Raw genomic sequence first — 19695 nt, 5'->3', positions numbered from 1 at the left:
TCGTTATGCTCGATTTGAGGATTTTGTTTTATGCGGATTCGGAAATTTATACTATTGATTTTATATTTATATTCAGCTCTTGGAGCTTTTTAAGAGATTTACGAAATAAGAATTCGAGGAAGCAAAACTTTATACTTCTTTATACCCTACTTATATTGGAACTTGAGATGATCTTGGCGTGCGGGGTCACGTCTTTATACACTTAGATTCTTATTTCGTGAGATATGTAGGGAAACTATACAGATTTATTGGCTTTCTACGATCTTCTTCCTCACCATACGCGGGTCATGTGAATAGGTCTCCTCCTCACTTACTTTGTGTTTGTGAGTGGCAGTGAGGTAGCTTTCTCCTCCTCACGTGGGTGGTAGTCGAGGTGATATTCTCCTCCTCACACAATCTATGTGTGAATGGAAGTTGAGGTTATTAGTTCTCCTCCTCGCACAATCTATGTGTGAGTGGCAGTTGAGGGTAGGTTGAGCCCGAGGGGCTCCATTCCCGTATGGTGAACCCATTTTTTTTTCCCCCATATTCTTTGTTGTTGTTCTTGACTAGCGGGGCTAGTCGGGTTTTCTTATTTGTTGCATGCATCGGGAGTTTTATGGATATAAATGTGGAAAAGTATAAAATCCTTTTTCTTTCAATTATTTATTTTGTCCACTCACGCTAACGTTTTATATACTTTTCCCTGGGCCCTTCGGTTTCAAATGCCCAGATTGCAGTGTTGTTGCTCGGTGTACGAGTGTGAGCCATAGTGACCGCACCTGCTTTCGCCATCACCTTCTGTAGGTTACCTGTTTAACCTACTGCACTCCTTGTCTATTTATATTCCTAGAATGCTCTGATTACTAAGGGATATGTGACCCAAACTTGTATGAATTATATTTGAGGTCTATGACCTAACTTTGGTGATTGTAGTAACTTGTACCCTTTGGAGATTATGTATGATGATATTAGCTTTGGGATGATTGTTTGAATTTGGGAGCAGGTGGCTCCAGGAGTTGTGGTTGGATAATTAGAAGTGAATTTTGGTTTCCGCAGGTTTTTGGGTTAACCATTTTTAAGGGAGGTTATGCCTAAATTTTTGGTAAATCTCCTTTAAAGGTGGGTCCCGCAGGGCCACTTCGGATTCCAGGGTGGAATTCGGGGTGGGTCTTGTCATTGATGCTAAGGACTCTAGAACTTTGCTACCTTTATATATATATTGAAAGGTAAGATTGAAACCTTTGTCCATTGATGAGTTCAGTTTGAACAAATCAAGCATCTGTCTAATGTCCAATTCTCCCAAGTTTTATAAATTTGTAATAATGATATTATGTTATTGTTATTTGGGTTTTGCTGCCGCTGTTTGTATTTCCTTTTCTTTTGACTTTGCCATTTGCTCTAAATTCATGTTATATCTTGTTTACTTGTATCATATATTTTAAGTTTTGCTGGTGGTTCTTTCTGAACTAAAGATATCCGTCAATCCAGGGAAAACAACCTTTGTGAAGAGACATCTTACTGGTGAATTTGAGAAGACCAAAAGAAGAGCTGATGTTCCTGTAACAACCGGAAAAAAAAAAAAAAAAAAGGTTTGTTTAAGGGCTTTTTGGTATTTAGCTACTAGGTAGGAGGGTTTGTTGGGGTCGTGTTTTTCTGATTTCAGTGTGGGTTTTTGATAGATACAGAAGGCGGATTCAGCAAATTGGGGGAAAGAAGAGGAACTTCAAGCTTGGATGCCCAAGGTAAATTCGTGCTGTAATCCCCTTAGTAAGTCTTCATTGTGTATTTTTAGACGCATTCGAGTAATTCTAGGTTTGGATTTATGGAATTGCCATCATTTTAAGGTCTCTTTCAACGAAATCCAAATTTGGGTATTCTAGTGATGAATTCTGGGAGGTAAGTACTCATGGAATTCATATAATTGTCTTAAACTGAGAAGGTTGGTGGGGATTCGAGGGGGTGCTTAGCCTACATTACCAGTAAGTGATCTTTACCTTAACTGGTGTTCTTTCCAGTTGCTAATTTGGGTTTATTGAATAGCTTCCACACAACTAAATATATATATGTGTGTGTGTTATATAGATATATAGATATTTTCGAATGATGTAGTAGTAATCTGGGAGCACACGGTGAGTCTTTTTTTTTTTTTTTAGTCTAATATATTTATATGTTCTTTTTAGTATTTGTTCATTGCTCTGTTGTTTAGTGTATAAAACTTATATGGGTTTATATTTAGTAATTGGTGCAAATATGAATTGCAATAACAACCATTGCATCTGATTCAACAAAACTTATAGTTTTCAGTACTTGTACCTAGTAGCAATCTAGCAGGCATCTCATTCTATTTCCTTGTGTCAATAAAACTAGAGAACTACCTCTAGAATATGTTTTCTAGGTATTGAGTTAGGCGAGAATGAGAATAGGATTTCTTTATGCAAGCAGCAATGCATTTTTAGGGTGTTCTTGATGGCCCCTGATAATAAATGTTTTTAGCCACAACATATTTTCGAATAATGAAATTGTTTCTGATGTGATCTTCAAGGAGAAGTGTCAGTAGATTTAGCACTGCTGCAATAAGTGAAGAGTTGATCACCCCACCTGTTCATATGAATTGGTTAGTTTGTTTCACTATACTTTTTATAGAGTGCTAGTTATCTTGGTTCCCTGTCTCACTTCTATGGTTTTGGTTCAGCTTGGTATGTATTAAATATATTTTAAGAGTTTGATGTTGTCTTTTCAGGCAGCCAGATTAAACAAAATTACATACTTTCCAGGTATGGATCTTGCTTTTTATTTCTGTGCTTTGCTGTCTTTTTCATGCTAGGAGTTATGATTCGTGTTTTGTACATTAGCCAATGAGTTGCAGACTATTTTGTGACTTAAGTATTCCTTTACATAGGTTGGGACGTGCTGCATATGAATGCTAGAAGATGTAGGCAGTTTAACACTACCACAAATATAGGCATTAGATACCATTCGCTGGTCACTTTTGCAAGTATTTGATCATCTTACAATGGTTGAATATGCAATATTTGATCATCTTACAATGGTTGGTTACTTCTCTAATCCACATCGAAACTGAAGGTGGAAGCACATTCTAATGGTTTTAGTTAACCTATCATTCTATTGCGTTCTATTTAATCCAGTGGAGCTGTGTATTGAAGTTGGTGTTTTATTGGAAACTTGAGCAGTTTAGAGATTTGTTGGTGCAGGAAAATCAAGGAGACTGATTTTTGTTTTGAGCTCTCCTTTGTTTGACTAGACTACTATATTTTAGTACTATAGTTGCACTTGGATATTCAAAGTTTCTTGTTCTAATATAACCTGTGAATTTTACAGGTGCAGGAAAATGGTATGGCAGCATACTTTGTGACATTGACTACATATACTATTTCATCAACCTAGATACACATAATACTGTTATGAGCATGTCCTGTTTGTCATTTGAGACCTATGCATGTAACTTGGAATTCTATTTACAGTGCATGTAACTTAGACTTATGCATGAATTGAATAATTTTTCGTGTTCCTTCAGGATTACTCGCAGCAGCCCCCTATTCAGGAACTAATTGGAAGGGATCTTCATGATATATAATGAATGGAAATTCAGACATGTTTCGAGGTAAGTATGGAACTATGGATTTAGCATTCTTTAAATCAACTACTCTAGCTTTAATCCTAGAAAGACCTGGATTTAGCACACTTGCTGACTCAAAATGTCAAAAAGTAATTAAGAGTTCAAGTGAAATATTAATTGTATGTACTGGTATGAACAATATCCATGTCATGTGTATATCTCCCATTAATTTTCCAGCTTTTTTTTTCTTTAATGAATGCTTGAAGATTTCTGACTTTCTGTTATAGGAGGCTTGCAACAACACTAGAGTAATTGGTACATGAAGTAGATAGAGGAAGATCCCTGCAAAGTTCATCTTGAAGTAGAGGAAAATAACTAACTTGTAAAGCTTAATTATCAATCTTGTAAATTTTGGTAGAAGCTTCATTCATTTTGTAACATTTATGAGGAAAATTAAAGTGTAACATTTCCTTTTATATAAGCTTCATTCCTTTTTGTATAGTTTTCATTCATTAAAAAAAAAAAATCGGCATGCATTTGCATGCTGATTTTTTTTTATTCATAAATAATATTTTTGCGACGGCATTTTTGCCGTAGCAAATGACTTTTGGCGACGGCAAAAAACTTCAGTAGCGGTTGGTGGTGTCGCCATTGGTATTTGCGACGGCAAACGTTTTGCGAATTGCCGTGGCAAATACCATTGGCGACGCCACTAACGGCGTCGAAAGAATTGCCGTCGCCAATGCTCTTTTGCGACGGCAAAAGAGGATTTTGTGACGGCATTGCGCCGTGGCCATTGCAATTGTTTTTGTAGTGGTGTCTCGATGGGTCTGTAGTCTAGCATCCCCGTTTCAGCAAGTAAATCAAGAACATATTTCCTTTGTGAAAGTGAAATCCCCTTCTTAGACCTTGCAACTTCAATACCCAAAAAATACTTCAGTTGTCCCAGATCCTTCATTTCAAACTCCTTTGACAAATACTTTTGCAATTCATTTATCTCTTTCGGATCATCCCCTGTAACAATCATGTCATCAACATACACAATAAGAACTGTAATCTTACCATTCTTGCGCTTGATGAACAAGGTATGGTCAGAATTGCTCTGTCTGTATCCAAAGACTTTCATGGACTTTGAAAATCTTCCAAACCAAGCTCTTGGAGACTGCTTCAGGCCATACAAAGACTTCTTCAATTTACACACTTTGCCAACGTCACTTGGGTAATTCTTAACACCTGGGGGCACATCCATGTACACTTCTTCCTCCAAATTCCCATTAAGAAACGCATTCTTCACATCAAATTGGTGCAAGGGCCAATCTTTGTTTGCTGCAAGTGAGATTAGAATCCGGACTATATTAATCTTTGCCACAGGTGCAAAAGTCTCCTCATAATCAATCCCATAGCGTTGTGTATATCCTTTGGCAACCAACCTCGCCTTGTATCTATTAATAGTTCCATCCGCATTAAGCTTCACACACTACAACAAAATCGGGTATTAGTGACCAAATGTCAGTGACCACTTCAATATTGGTCACAAATACTATTGAATTAATGACCAATTCTACCGGTTGGTCACTAAAACTTTTAGGACCAACTAAATTCACTTACCCGCCCATCGTTCAAACTTTAATGACCAAAAGTTTTAATACTAGTGACCATTCGTGTTGGGTCACTGATATTTCTGAACTTCATAATGCATGGTTTCCTTTTAGTGACCAAAACTTTTCAGTTGGAGGGATTTTTTCTCTTAAACATCGGAGTAGGCGGGCACTTAAAAAATCAAACTCTTTTCCAAGCACGGCATGCTAAAGGAGTAAAGGGCTATTTTTAAGTGAAGACCCAAAAAAATTAAAATCCCTAGTTCACACTTCTCAGACGTCAGACCCAGATCTTCATCGTCCTTCTCGGCTTCTCCCTCACTCCTCTCTTCTGTTCCCGAGTCATGGTGGGTCGAGCCTTGAATTCCGACCACCTTGGACAGCCCATACGAGCCGGTGACCGTGTCACTCAACCTCAATTTACTGGACAGAGATCCCAGAGTTAGCCGCCGTGTTATAGGCTTCGAGCCGAGCAAATTACGATTCGGTTTCAATATCCTGGATTATAGGTTTGTTTTTGGTGAGCAAGCTTGGAGATTTGATTTTGTGGTTGGATTTGAGAATAGGGAATTTTTTGAGGATTTGAATTTTTTGCTGCTTCATTGATTTTTGTTGCAGGACCATATAAAGGAAGCTGAGAAATCAATTGTTATGCGAAGCTGAGGTATGCATCAACAGTTGAGTCTGAAGCTTTATTTCTCTATTTATTTTGATTCATGTGTCTGTTTGTCTGTTTGACAGAAGTATGCATAGTCTTTTCTTTTGTTTTGGTATGTAATAAGGAGTCACAAGTGTGGGTACCCTTTGTTGTAAGTTGAGGAAATTTTCTTAATTGAGACTTCATCAGAAAAGGATTTCTAGGGATTTATCTTTTTGTTTAATATTCTATTATATCTTTGTACCGTTTGTGAACTGGGTCTTGTGTCTTTCAAGGATTTGTGACTGGAATTTTTCTATTTGAATTCAAATGTCTCTCTAATTAAATTTTTTTTTTCATTCTTCTGTTGCAATTGTATATATTAATGAGACATTGTTGTAATACGGACTAGTTTGAATTATATATTGGTGGTTGGAAGACCTCTTGATAAGCCTTGTGGTTGCATTCTAGAGTTGGCTAAATCTAATCGCTGACTTGCTAAGCAATTTTCCTAAATGTATGTTATGAGTTCTCTGCAATGATTCTGAAGAGTCTTGGTTGACTATATTCTCTGATCTTGAGCCAACTCTTTTGATCATGATTAATGCATTTTCCCCTGGTCTGGTTGTATTAGTTGTATCCTCTTTGTGAGAATCCTACAATATTTGGCCATATATTCTAGTGAGTGATGAATTTATCAGTTATTATGTGATTGCATTACCACAAAAGAAATTGTTAGATATGGTCATTTGTTCTTTCTTACCCTTTTTGCTTCTGCTTCTCCTAATGAGTAGCTTGAGCAATCAAATGATCAGAGACAGTTTTTTTGTTTTTACTGGTTGTATATCTTCCATACAGTGTGAATTTCATTCTTTTTTTTCTTTTTTTAATTGTTGCTCTGTAATTTTTTCACTTGATTAAGTTTCATGTGCTACTCACGTTGTCTTTTCAGTGATTTTTGAGGTAGCTATATCTTTTCATGATTGAATGTTTGATCATATAACTATGGCTATAATAAGATATAATAAAGCATGAACTACTATGGTGCTTCAATGAAGTTCTTATAACTAGGTAAGCTAATTGTATTAAAACGTTTGAGCAGTATAGTACTGGTAAGTAGTTCATAGAGGTCTAGAGACTAAACTCCAACATCACCTTGAAAATGTTCTTGTGATAGCTGAAAAAAAGTTGGAAAGAGCTAGTTACATAACTCCTACACTTACAATATGAACCTGATGGAAATTACATGACTACCAAATCTCTCCATTACTGTTTCGTATAACACTTGGTCAAATTCCCTTTTCTAGATTGTATATGATAATGGCTGAATAGACCAATTAAATTAGTCTAAAAGTTATCAACCCAAAGTAGTTGACTAATATCAGTTAAATAAAATTTCAATTTTGGAAATCAAATACCAAGCAAAAGAAGAAGAACAGGACAGAATCCCAATATCAATTACAAGTGCCAAGTAAACGGCCTTTTGCTGAATAGCTAATTAGTTAAAAGACACTGGTCTTGATAATTCCCAAAAGGAATTTGTATATACACTAAAATAAAGGTGAGTTCAAGAACATATAATAAAGCTCAAGGGATTTAAAAATCCCAAATATCTGTATACGAACCAAATCATTCAATAATACTATAAAAAGTTGAATTTATACCATATCATTAACACACACAAAGAAAAAGCATCAGATAATATTACCTGAATTGGATTGAAACTATGCCAAAGATATTGATTGAACTACTACACAACATCATTGGACCAACACACAGCATAGAAAACCCTCCAAAATATATAATCTGTGTGACCTGGGGAATAAGTGCCTTCATTTTCTTCTTTTTCAAATTGGTCGCAGAGGTCAGTGTAAGCAAGCTTCTTAAACCTATATTCTCCCACAACTCTGCATTGCTTGCTTTCACAAATAGAATTGCAGGGAGGACCTATAATACGTTTATATACAAAATGACCAAGAGAGTTCAGAACACACACAACTAAACCACTAGAAACTATAATGTCAATGCAAGCCATGAAATTGAGTGGGGATTTAACACTTCCCTCACATCTGAATCTGGCTCACTGACCTTATTGTCCTTGTTCCTTTACTGCAATTTATGTGCTTGAAAAAGATAATTTCGTTGCTTTTGAAGCTTCCAGCCAAAATAATGAAGACAGTTGTACGTAGGAGTAATGCTTGCCCTGCATAATATAAAAGGAAAGCATAGAATCACTCAACCATTCTGATTCCACACAGAATTGCAATGAAGAACATCATTTCTGATCACAAATGAAAAACCCAAAACTAAATTGAAAAACCCATTAAGATCCAGAAACGCACCAAATGATGACGAACAACTGCTGGAGCTGTTGAGCCTCAGCGACGAGCTGATCAAACTGGGCTTCGCTGCAGAAGGGCGCGAGCTCCACTGAAAACTGGTGAATCATCGAGCTCTTGTAACGACCCTTCTGGGCTCAAAGCCCTGACTGCTGTAATCGGCCCCCAGTTCAAAGTCCTCATGCCACAGCTTGGATATACTACTGTTCTTCCGGCCTACTCAGAATCGTTCCCCAACTCTCATGCTTCATAGCCCAAGAAGCTGCTTCTCTTCACTGCTAGGAGAACGAGAATTGAAAACTGAGAAAACCATAAACGAAATTGAAGTCAATTAATTAGTGAATTTGCGGTAATACCTTCGGCTTCAGCGATAGAGATAGTGGAGAGTTTGAATCGATCTCTGAGAAGCTCACTCACTGAGTCGGAGCGAACAGAGGCGAAGACGAGGCCGGAGAGGTGGGCTGTCCCGATGCCAAGTCAGAGACGAGCTTCAGAGTATGGTGGAGTACGAGGGGGTCGTGAATGAGTTAGAGAGAGCGAGTTAGGGTTTTGATGATTGAAGAAATTGTAGGGGTGGGAGTTGAGAGTTCGATGATTAGGGATGTGAGGGATGCAGGTTTCAGTGGAGAGAAGGTGAAATCCACTGGACGTTCAGGCTAGGTGCTGGGTGCTTCGGTTGGATGCTGAATTAGCTTTTGAGTCAGACACGGAGATTGGCTGTGGACGAAGAGGTAATCATTGACTTGTGTTTCGGGGAGAGAAGAAGACTGTGGGAGGCATGGTCTTACAAACTGGCAAGGTGCATTGAGTTTGCCCTAATGCGAGATATGGTTTGTCTTCTATTTTTTAAAATAAAATCAGACAACAAAAATGATGGTGTGTTGTGTGATTGTCTTTTCTTTAAACTTTCAGCTGAGGGACACAAAATGAAAACTCCCGCCTACTATGTGTAAGCACAAGCTCATTTTTGGCGTTCGGATGGCTTTCCCATTCACACAACAGAAAAAAGTCATTCCGTTGTAGGAGCTTGCAAATCATTTGCCAAAATTTGGTCATTTTGGGGGAATGAAACTCATTTTGGGGCACATTAATCTTTTCAATGTTATCTCCCTCAATTGGACAACACAATGAATATACATGTTGTGTGACAATTTCCAAGTTTCGATCCTACAACACATATAAGTATTCTGTTGTGCAAAGTAGTACTTTGGTAGTGCATTTGAGTCAGAAATTGGAGCCAAATATGAGTAAAGGTAGGGGGAAAATGTCCCGCTATTTTTTTTTTTCATTCAGACAACATAACATTCTTTATAACTGTTGTGCAATATTGCTCTATCTGAAAAATTTTGAACTGTAGCATCTTTGTACAATGAAAGTTTAAATGTGTTGTATGAAGCAATTTCCATTAACACACAACGGAATTTTTTTTTTCGTTGTGTAAAAAGTGTTGTATATTGAGGTTATTGGCCTAGTGTCAGCAGCAGCTATGCAAGTATAATAATGTGGCCATATATGTTCACAAACATTGAAAATACCATACTTTCTTTAGTAACTCACTCTTTGATTAGATTTGGAATTCTGCCTTGTGTATTCATTAATCGTAACTATGATTGACTAATGGGGTCAGTAGTAACATGTTTGCTTCCACGGGGTGGAGCAGGGCTGATCCTATTTACCTAGAGCTCAGGGATTTGATCAAGGTCTTTATAAAATAGACCAAAATTTGAACACAGGAACTCAAATATTCTAGCAGCCTCTGGCTTCTGTTAAACTACATTCTCTTCTGTGCCCAGTAGTTCGGGATCACGTGGTATATTGAACTATTGAATGTAAGTTCTCCAAGTTGATTCTGTGTCCTACTTGTTATGTAATAATTGGCTTTTGTTTACTTCTAATTCTTCTTCAAAGGAGGTTTAGTGTATTTCAAAGCGTCTTGTCCTGCTTATATTCCCAGTACTTACTACTGGTAATTCCTTTTACTTCCTATAACGTTGGTTGTCCATATTTGGTAGTTACATAAATATTTTGAGTGGTAGGAAGATGACCTGATCTGTTTAAATTACTTATGTAGTTCCAATCCTTGGAGAATGTCCCAAGACATACTGGAAAACTATTACCTTTTTCTTATCTGGTTACTTTTGCCTGATATGTTCAACAAGGCTCTTCAGCATACGGCTTTTGGTTTCGTCAGCTCATTTTTTTTCCATTGAAGTTATTCTAGTTTCTATTGAGTATATACTAGATAGTGCTCCTCGCGCGATGCTGCGAGATCAATAAAAATGATTTTATGTGTGTATCTAAGAGATATTCCAACTTTGGGATATCCTCTAGAGGCAATACATCTCAGACCTTTAACATTATCTCATATTCTTTGCAATAGCAATACATCTCAGACCTTTAACATTATCTCATTTTCTTTCCAATAGTCTGTTGTGCAAACAATGAGATTTAACCTTAAGTTTCTTCAAGATTAGTCAAGAGCTACTACAACTTCTCTGTACACTGCGCTTCTTGGGTCTTTAGCCACATGACTGCTTCAGTAGAAGAACAGGCCGACATCAGATTCTTGAATAACTTCAAAAAGTTAATACTAAAAAGCACCTGTGTATAACCAAATAATCTAACATCAGTACAAATATGGACCATGTGGTATGAAATTCTTGGAAATTAAAGGGGAAAACATAGGATATAAAAACAAATAACATCAAGTCCTTTACCTTGCATCTAGCGTTTTTGAAAATTATGCTGTTGGCATTGGGCAACTCATGAAATTGGTCCAACATTTTCTTTACGTCTACTATGGCGTTGCCAAATCATTGTGTTGATCAGCATTAAAGAAGCATTCACAACTTTTGGCATAAAAAATCAAGGCCTTCCAAACAGAATCACTACCGCATACAGTTCTTCCATTGCTCAAAATCCAGAGACAGTGCTTTCCATAGAATTGAACAACACCTACTCTATCTCCAGCTTGATCTAAAGCACTTCGGAACACTTCTTTTCCACCATTTTGGTTGGTCAGCGATGTTCAGCTCAGGAATAGTAAATTATGCAACTGCATCAACGTAGACCAACTGTTTTTAAAATGGCATAGTCGAACTGCAGCATCACTATAGTATCAATTTATCAATTGCAAACCAAATACAATTGATAAGTTCCATAGTTACAGACTAAAAATAAATAAAAGTATCTTCTGAACATTACCAGAATTGGTAGATATGTTCCCCTACTTGGTTTGTTACTTCATGCCACCTCCTCTCAAATTTCTCCAGAACAATGTTGCCTTAAGGCCAAAAGTAGTGCTCCTGTATGTTTACGCAGGTAAAAATTTATTCAAAATCAACTTAAGCACCCAATTGCATAATATAAAAGTTCTATCAATAGATTACCAACCCTCTAAACCCTACGAAGTATCTAATCTTCAGACATAGCTTTACATGAAATAAAAAAATGCATATATGTAGCACACATCAAATACATAAGACTACCTTATACCAAAAGAAATTTCTACAAATAAAGAATACAGATTAGCCTCAATCTAAATGCGAAACAGATTCCAACTTTGCAGTGGCTAATCTAACCATTATTATATATTTACCATATAGCAAAAATCGATAGCAAAAGAAAATTGATAAACAATTTACATAAGAGCTTGTAAATCAAAAAGGAAAATATCGAATAACAAAAATAAGAGGTTTCTTCCTAGCTTCTGGGTGTGTGAACGAATGGCTGCCAAACAGATAGAAAAGCCAAACAGCACTGATTTCTAATGGGTATAATACACACAATTAGTCAAACTATATACTGCACATAATTGCATATACACTACCCTTCAGGCATGAGCATGGAGAAAAAGGAACCAATCAAATCAATGAATCAACACAAACATTATTGATGAAGAAAAATTACCAGCTAGGGAATCCTTGTGCTCCAACCAAATATTAGCCAACTGCAAGACAACCATAATAAACAGAAATCAGATAAATTGTTAGCAGAGTAGAGATATACCCATTAAAGAAAAAATTAAAATGAACAACAATTAGAGTGAAAAGACATCCTTAAGGTTGAATCTAAGATTGCAAATCTTTGTTTTTTTGGCATCGATTCAGCACAGTAAAGCAATTGTAAACCATCGAGACATGAAATTTCAATTCTTTGCTCATCCAATCATATGTCTTCCGTACTTTGAAACTTTTATACCCAGAATCATAGTAAAAGTGATGAGTAATTGTGAATAAAGATATTATTATACAGCATCCAAACCCAGAAGCAAAGAACACGAAGGCTACCTCAACAAATGAAGAACAAATTCAACAAAAATTACATGCAAGCAAAGACCAAAAAAGAAAAATTCACCGATTTCTATAAACTGTCCAAGGAAAAATTCACCAGATGCTTTCGGCTAGTGAGTGGTTGTAATTCAATCCATGAGCATCCATTTATCAAAGGACCAAGCACCCGATATTGAGTTAGAGCCGGTTGGGAAGCTTCTAATCCTGATTGATGAGCCTCTCTTTCTTCCCATCGTCAAGAAACACCTGCAATCAATGATGAAATAAATACAATCACACTATTTCTTCACAACAGAAATCTGAAACTTGACTTTAGATAGAGAACCTTCATAAGAGGAGCACAAAATTAAGCCTTCCTCTGACATTTTGCCCGGTACCTCTGACATTTGCTCGATCGTAACTCAAAATGAGCCATTTGTCGCTGAAAAGCCTAGGTCCAATTCGGACTCTTATTTTTTTTTTTTCTGCGGACAATGGAGACAACCATTCTAGAGTATCTTTAAGACCTGAAAGAAATTCCGAATTAAACCACAAAAACAAACAATCTAAAACTTTAATCGATTAGAACAAACTGGACTTGAAAATCGATTACCCAGTTCCATCTTCGTCCTCCTCGATCTTCTCGTCCCTCTGTTCTTCCTCCGTCTCAACCAAGCTTCTTATGAATATGTTTGTTTTTCAAGTTTCTAATCAAGCAGATAGGCGAGGAAACTTTAAGATCGGGATTACCTCTTAAAACCCAGAAGCCAAAAACTTAAAAAGATGAAAACTTTTAACATCGGGATTACCTTTTAAAAGGTATAGTACGGATCGTCAGATTAGAGACCTTCATCGTCAAATCAAGAGAAAAAATCGACTGCAGGCGAGTTTCACTTGAGCTATTGGAGTGTTGTGGTTAAAGCAAAAGAGCCTCTTCGCTCTCAGAGTCTCTTTCGACAGTCCCTTTCCTTCTTATCCGCATCACACTCTCTTCTCACCACTTTTACGGAAGTCAATCGTGGTTATACGGCCGTAGAAGAAAGAAGAAACCGATGAAAGCATCTAGTACCTAGGTCAATGGCAGCCTGAGATTGTGGGGGAAAAGCAAGGGCAAAATAGCCTTTTCAACACCCAATGAACAGGTGTGAACAGTAAGTTTGTCTTTCGTATATTTAGAATTGTCTTTGGTAGTTTGTTATTGAAGTTAGTAATCTATATCTTTTCTAGGGTAATATGTCTCTGCCTCATTAATTAAACCACTCCATTTAATTGCTTTTGTTGCTCAGATCATCGAAGAGGATATGTTTCCAATGCTATTGACATTTGCAGACCTGTTCACGTAAAACCAATTTTATGGTGTACGAAATAAGTGAACATTGTTGGCTTTAGTTTGATGATTAGATTCCTTTATTTATCACTATTTCCAGAAACTTCATATGAAACTGTCAGTGTTTTATTTTATGTTTTCAGACTTTAGCGATTATGTGTGTGAGTTTAACTTATTGTACAGAAGTTTTAGGAATTTCTAAACTGCGGGTATATCACTTCGTTCAAGTTATATAACAATTATCAATTGCTTTCTAACTGAACTAACAACTAATAGTAATCAAATGAAGTTCTCTAGTTCATAGAGGGAGGGAGCCCAAGTACTTTTACAGTCTTCTCCATGTTGTAACCATTTAACACATTCCTCCTGCACATAATAGAAGATACCAGCAAAGCAAGTGTGAGACTTTGCTAAAAAAGATTCAAATTCAACATGATTTTAAATTAAGTTGAAGAGACTTGGTGTCAATTATAAGCAGTGAGAAAAGCATTGACATATCAGTTATAGGACCAGTTATAATCAGTGAGAAAAGCTAATGAAATATAATCAATGAGCAAGGAGCAAAAAGGATAACATTGTTCCAGCAAACAAAGTGAGGAGTCCAAAATTTCATCTGCCAACTCTGTGTTAACAAATCATGCATATATGTTACCACTTAGAACCATAGTGGCCAGGCTAAGGACGGAAAAGAAGTGCATCCATTCGGAATTAACTCAAACATAGAACATCGATTGCAGAACCAAGCAATTCAGAAATTTAACCAACAAAACTCAAAAGCATAAATAAGAATGTCATATTAGGATAAAAGCTAAATGATTTAATTCTCTAATAAGAATGCCATGCTGTTACTCATTCAAATTTTAAAATAGTAATTGCTACAGGTCCATATGTACAGCATATGCAAAACCCAGAGAGGGCATAACCAATAGCTAAGCTATTAGCCCTATGCCAATCTCTCTGCCAGACCTCCTAGTAGCCCAAAACTCTGACTCTGCCCATGTAAGCAAGTCTATCTCGATGGGTTTATCCTATAATTAAAAATGGCAGTGTCTCTCCTACATATTTAGGCTATCTTCATTACCAAAAGACTCAAGATTGTACTGCAACTTATAATAGCTTGTTTGCAACCACAAATTTCAAAATTCAGTATCTTTTGCTATGGCTCTCTCTGTAATTGACAAATAACAGACCGACTCTACACAAACCATTATCATGATCTCAATATGTTTGTAAAAGAGTAATCAAAGAGTTCCATTCATGTTTTCAATTTCTTATACCAATTAACAATGCAAAAATTGTCCTTCAAAAAAAAAGAAAAAAGAACAATGCAAAAATTGAGAACTATAGAAAATGAAACCACAGAAGTTCAACACAGCTGGTGGAAGGGTTAAATCAATTGAATGAGAAGTAGCAGTAATAAGTGAAATATGCAACAAAATTTACAATTCAAAAAAAAAAAAAAATCACATAAAAGCAACAACATAAATGAATTGAAAAGAAAAATCATAGTATGCTCATTCCCTCAAATCTCTCAAATTCATGAAATTGCATAAACAAAACCTATTTCATCCGAGAATCAGCAACATAATTTACTGGAGAACCAGAAATCGGGCAAACACAGAAATAGACAGAACCCAAGCAATAATCGGATTAGAGAAAGCTCAGAGGAAGAGGAAGAAACACTACCTTCAGTACCTTGCCTGGCCAAAAGCAAGCAAACAATGAACTCCGATCAGTCTGTGATTCTAGCTTCGGTCAACAACCAATGGCAGAAACTCAGAACTCCCTCTCCCAATCCCTCGTCTTCTAAGCATAACTCTCTCTCCCAATTGCAAACTTGTGTTCTTTGATTGGTGCCTTCAAGTTGAAGCTTCTGGGCTTTCTTCAAAAACCAATTGAAATTTGAAAGATCCATACGGTTCAAAGCGAGGGGAGTAGGAGAGCAAGAGAAAGGAGAAACAATTCGTTTTAGGTGAAAGAGAGAGAGAGGCAGAGGGAGGAAGAGAGAGTGAATGGCAGAGGCGTAAAAAAAGATAAAGTGAGGACAGAATCGTCCTTTCCGTCCCTTATGAACAGTCAGGAACAGTGCACTGACGTTTAGTATATAGACTAGAAAAAGCGTCCGCGCGTTGCTGCGGGTTTGGTTCCTTTTTCATGAATTTTATATGTAATAGATTGATAGTTTGACGAAAACAGAAAGTTCTGTTCCAGCTATAGAACACTTGATGAGTACAAAAAGGAAAAGAAAGGCAAAGTAACAACAACCAAATACTGGGGGAGAAAATGCACCTATGTTACTAATAGCCTCCTCAAGTTGGAGTTGATATCTATGCTTCTCATTTGCTTCAATTTCCTACAAAAGATGATGTTGGTAATCAGATCAAAAGTCAACAAATGTTGTAATGGAAATAAAGTAAAACATAGTAACAGCACTATCAACTTAAAGGTGCAACCCCGTACGGCCCTACCTATATAAACGAAACCTTGCACAACATAATTAGTAGAATTCTTACTCTTTAGAAGGTGACTTGCACATCCCATCTGCAGCTACACTCCCAGTTACTGACTTATTAAGTATTGTTTTTGCCCTGTTTGCCTTGTCAACAACATGTAAAGCTTTTTTAAAAAGATGGTTCTCTATGATTTACAGCTACATATTACTAAGATAAAGAAATGGCAGAAAGAACTCACGACACCTAATGGTCGTAATCTAAGCATGAATACAAATAACAAAAATGGTAAAACATAACAAAAGATCATCTCTTTCACACTTTATCCCTGCAAGTTGGAGCTAATCACAATCTACTACAATCCCAGAACAGATTTTCCAATAAGAAAGGTTCTTTCCAAACAAATCAACAGATTAACAACAAATGGAGACAACCCAGAAAAACTCTCACACACAATAGTGATCTTCTGTTGATTAACCAAGGGCAAATACTTTCATCACTTCTGAAGCAGCAAAGCTTTAAATCAAAGAAGTAAAGCAAAGCCTTATACAAAGTAAACCATGAAAACAGATAAAGTCTACTCGCATATGTAGTTTGTAACCCTCACCGATAGAGGCAGCAGTAGTAATATTAGATATAAAAAAAAAAAAAAAACCATTATATGAAGGAACACAGTTTTCTAGCAGCAAGAGAAAATTCCATCATTATATAAGCTCCTTGGCTCTGCTTTTTGTGAAACTTAATATCCATCTAAGAGATAATCTATAAGTGACGATCAACATTGTCCTGTTTAGCTTGTGATTGTAGAGATATACATGAACAACTAATCACAGAATATCAACCTTGATATTATGTAATAATATCAACTTATTACAGTCTATAGCTTTAAGAAATATATAAACAAATATTCCTTGGAGTAAGAAAATCACATGAACATCGAAAAATTGGCATTATCCTTCAAACTTGATAACAACATATAGCATTTTAATTTCACCATCCATATTTGGGTTTGTTCCCAACACTTTATCATCTCAGTTTCCCCCTTCTCTAGGAAATAACTTTAGATGTTGACTTTTAAAATCAAAATATTCAACAATATTATCAAGAGAAAGCGTAATTAACAAACATATAAAACACTCATTTACGTTACAAAACAATCATTTACGTTAACAGAACCCTGGCATGTAAAGCAAATATCTTCATCATCAGATACCCAAGTATGTTGATCCATTGATCAGTGGCCTATCATGAGGTTAGTGCATACCTGTTTGAAGATTGCGGAAAACTTATTCAACAGATCTCGAATCCTCTTTGCCGCAGTGGCTTCCCTACGTGATGCATCTTGTTGCTGCTTCTTAATTGTATTAAAATGTTTCTTTGTCTTTCTCCTTCGAAGTGGTTGGTTGCAGACTGCCTTTCCTCAAGTAATACTGCTCGACCTCGTTCACTCTTTTCTCAAGCTGCAAATCCACCACAAACTAATCAATCCAAGAAATGCAAAACTATTTAATTGAAGAGTTAATCATAAAGACAACGGTTTAAATAGAGATATATAATAGTTGACAAAAAAGGCGACAGCAGCTATAATTATTGGCACATATGCTAATAATTAATAAATATAATTAAAACTTTCTCATAGAAATTATCTACATGGTACTTATTCACCTGCTTGTTGCCTAGAACTTTCTCACAGTTAAAGCATATGCTCACTAATCTGAGTTGTAAAACTTCTACCAGAAGAGGCTCTAGCATTTTGAGAAGTAATTTTTAAAAATGATGACAGATAACACATGTGTGTACATATGCAGAATTAATAACAATAAGTAAGATATTATCCTAACAAAGAACTTCCCATAGCATTTGTCATTATTCAGAACCTACTCACCCTTCAAATAAAGGAAAAAGTATTATATCCAGGTTATCTAATGCCTCCCTTTTGTCATCGTTGTTCCTGCAAATAGGACAGGTATGAGTGCATAGCAAAAGGTCCAAAAATAAATAATCATCCAAAGTAAAAAGAGCTAGAGGCAAGAGTTATGACCAACTCTACCCCAAGAGAAGGACAACTGCATCAAAGGAAACGAAAAACAACAATCAAAAAATTAAGAGTCCAAAGCAGTACTGCCACCTACTATTCCTCTTATTGAAATCCCTAGACAATGTTGTGTTACTACAATGAAAACAGAAAATTGAAAGATAAGTTAAAAAAATCTAGATAAAATGCTTCCAAAGGTCATCTCAAACATTCAAAATCAAATGGAATAGTCTGAGCAGATTAACAATTATATACTCGCTTACTGTGTGCCATGCAAAATCAAGACATTCTAAACCATTTGTCGCTTCTGTTTGCAGCATTTCTTAAACACTTTAATCAAGTTCTAACTCATAGGCACTCTCACTAATAACATAATTCCAAGGATAACTTACATAATAATATGTGTGGAGGAAGAAGCACACATAAAAAATTAATCTTTATCAACCAGATAAAAATCCAACCAACTAATCCTTCTCCTCTGTTACTTCATTCAGTAAATACTAAATATTTGTTGAAGAAAGAGGTTCTATCCCAAAGCAGTCAGTCCAGATTCTCAATTTAGGATTATCGATCAATGTGTGGAAACATAGATTCTCTAGCTGATGCTTTATCAATTGCATGCTCAACATCATGATGCAGTTACATGTTCCTTTTTTGATTAGTGAGCATATAGAGTATTTAGTATTTATAATCTGGTGGAGAAGGATTTTTGACATCAAGTAATCTATTTGATCAGTGATTTTCATGTATTTGTTACAAAATAATGAAAAGCATTTTCTCTGACAACATAGCTTTACTCTCATTGATCGATATATATTCTTCAGATTTTCATATTTCTGCACTATGTTTTCAAAGTCAAAAACTATACAGTTGAGCTTGAAGTGCTATCAGTTAATATCTGTCTTTCCATCTGGTAAAGAAAAAGATGCAGGTCTTCTTTCTTTATTTCAATTCTACATAAATCAGTTAATATTCACAGTCATCACTCACCGTGCCTTGGCCTTACTCTTCAACAGTGCTATAACTCGGATCCTTAACCGAATCATCGGAATCGTATTTCGGGTAAGCAAGGTCTTCACCTCTGACTAAAGCAATCGCACAGCCCAAACGATAAATCAGGAACATATGAATTTCTACACCGATATTGCAGAAATCAAGCCAATGCCTTTGATAATGAAGAGATCGTGATGTCCGAAAATGTTGTGCTTTGTCTGTCTCCGACGAACCTCAATTACTCAGTGAGTGATTTAAAGAGAGTAACGGCGCAGCAACATCACCACCCTTCATTTTCTCTCTCATCAGCCCTGCTTGGAATAGTGAATTTCAAGATCTCCATCACAGAAACACACCCTCTGTCTCAATCAATCGTTCTTGATAATGATGAAAAGACAAAAAGAAAGGGCAAAACCGTCATTTAATTTCCACCACAACGAACAGTGCTATGAACAGCTGACCGTCCTTAGATGTATGTATGTATGT

General features: G+C 36.3%; 3 long non-coding RNA genes across 11 annotated transcripts in view; 2 read left to right on the top strand and 1 right to left on the bottom strand.

Moving 5' to 3' along the window:
• LOC112165351 overlaps positions 1 to 19695 on the top strand; it is a 29965-nt gene that overhangs the window by 5251 nt on the left and 5019 nt on the right. The window lies entirely within an intron of this gene.
• On the top strand, positions 5041 to 6119 carry LOC121053049. Its single transcript, XR_005810582.1, has 2 exons — positions 5041 to 5677; positions 5776 to 6119. It is a non-coding gene; the product is annotated as an uncharacterized LOC121053049 (long non-coding RNA).
• On the bottom strand, positions 10397 to 19599 carry LOC112165349. 9 transcript variants are annotated; one of them, XR_002922806.2, is made up of 13 exons: positions 19207 to 19599; positions 18067 to 18132; positions 17446 to 17641; positions 16245 to 16327; positions 15418 to 16084; positions 13214 to 14097; positions 13018 to 13111; positions 12803 to 12931; positions 12523 to 12671; positions 12043 to 12082; positions 11338 to 11438; positions 10851 to 11188; positions 10397 to 10734 (listed from the first exon to the last, which is right to left on the bottom strand). It is a non-coding gene; the product is annotated as an uncharacterized LOC112165349 (long non-coding RNA). The 9 variants fall into 9 exon arrangements; XR_002922804.2 differs by having other exon boundaries at positions 12751 to 12931; positions 19207 to 19598; XR_005810578.1 differs by having other exon boundaries at positions 12751 to 13111; positions 15418 to 15613; positions 16021 to 16084; positions 19207 to 19595.

The sequence above is a fragment of the Rosa chinensis genome, chromosome 5 (genome assembly GCF_002994745.2).
Source record: "Rosa chinensis cultivar Old Blush chromosome 5, RchiOBHm-V2, whole genome shotgun sequence".
In the NCBI taxonomy this organism is placed as follows: domain Eukaryota; kingdom Viridiplantae; phylum Streptophyta; class Magnoliopsida; order Rosales; family Rosaceae; genus Rosa; species Rosa chinensis.
This window is presented reverse-complemented; position numbering and strand designations above follow the sequence as displayed.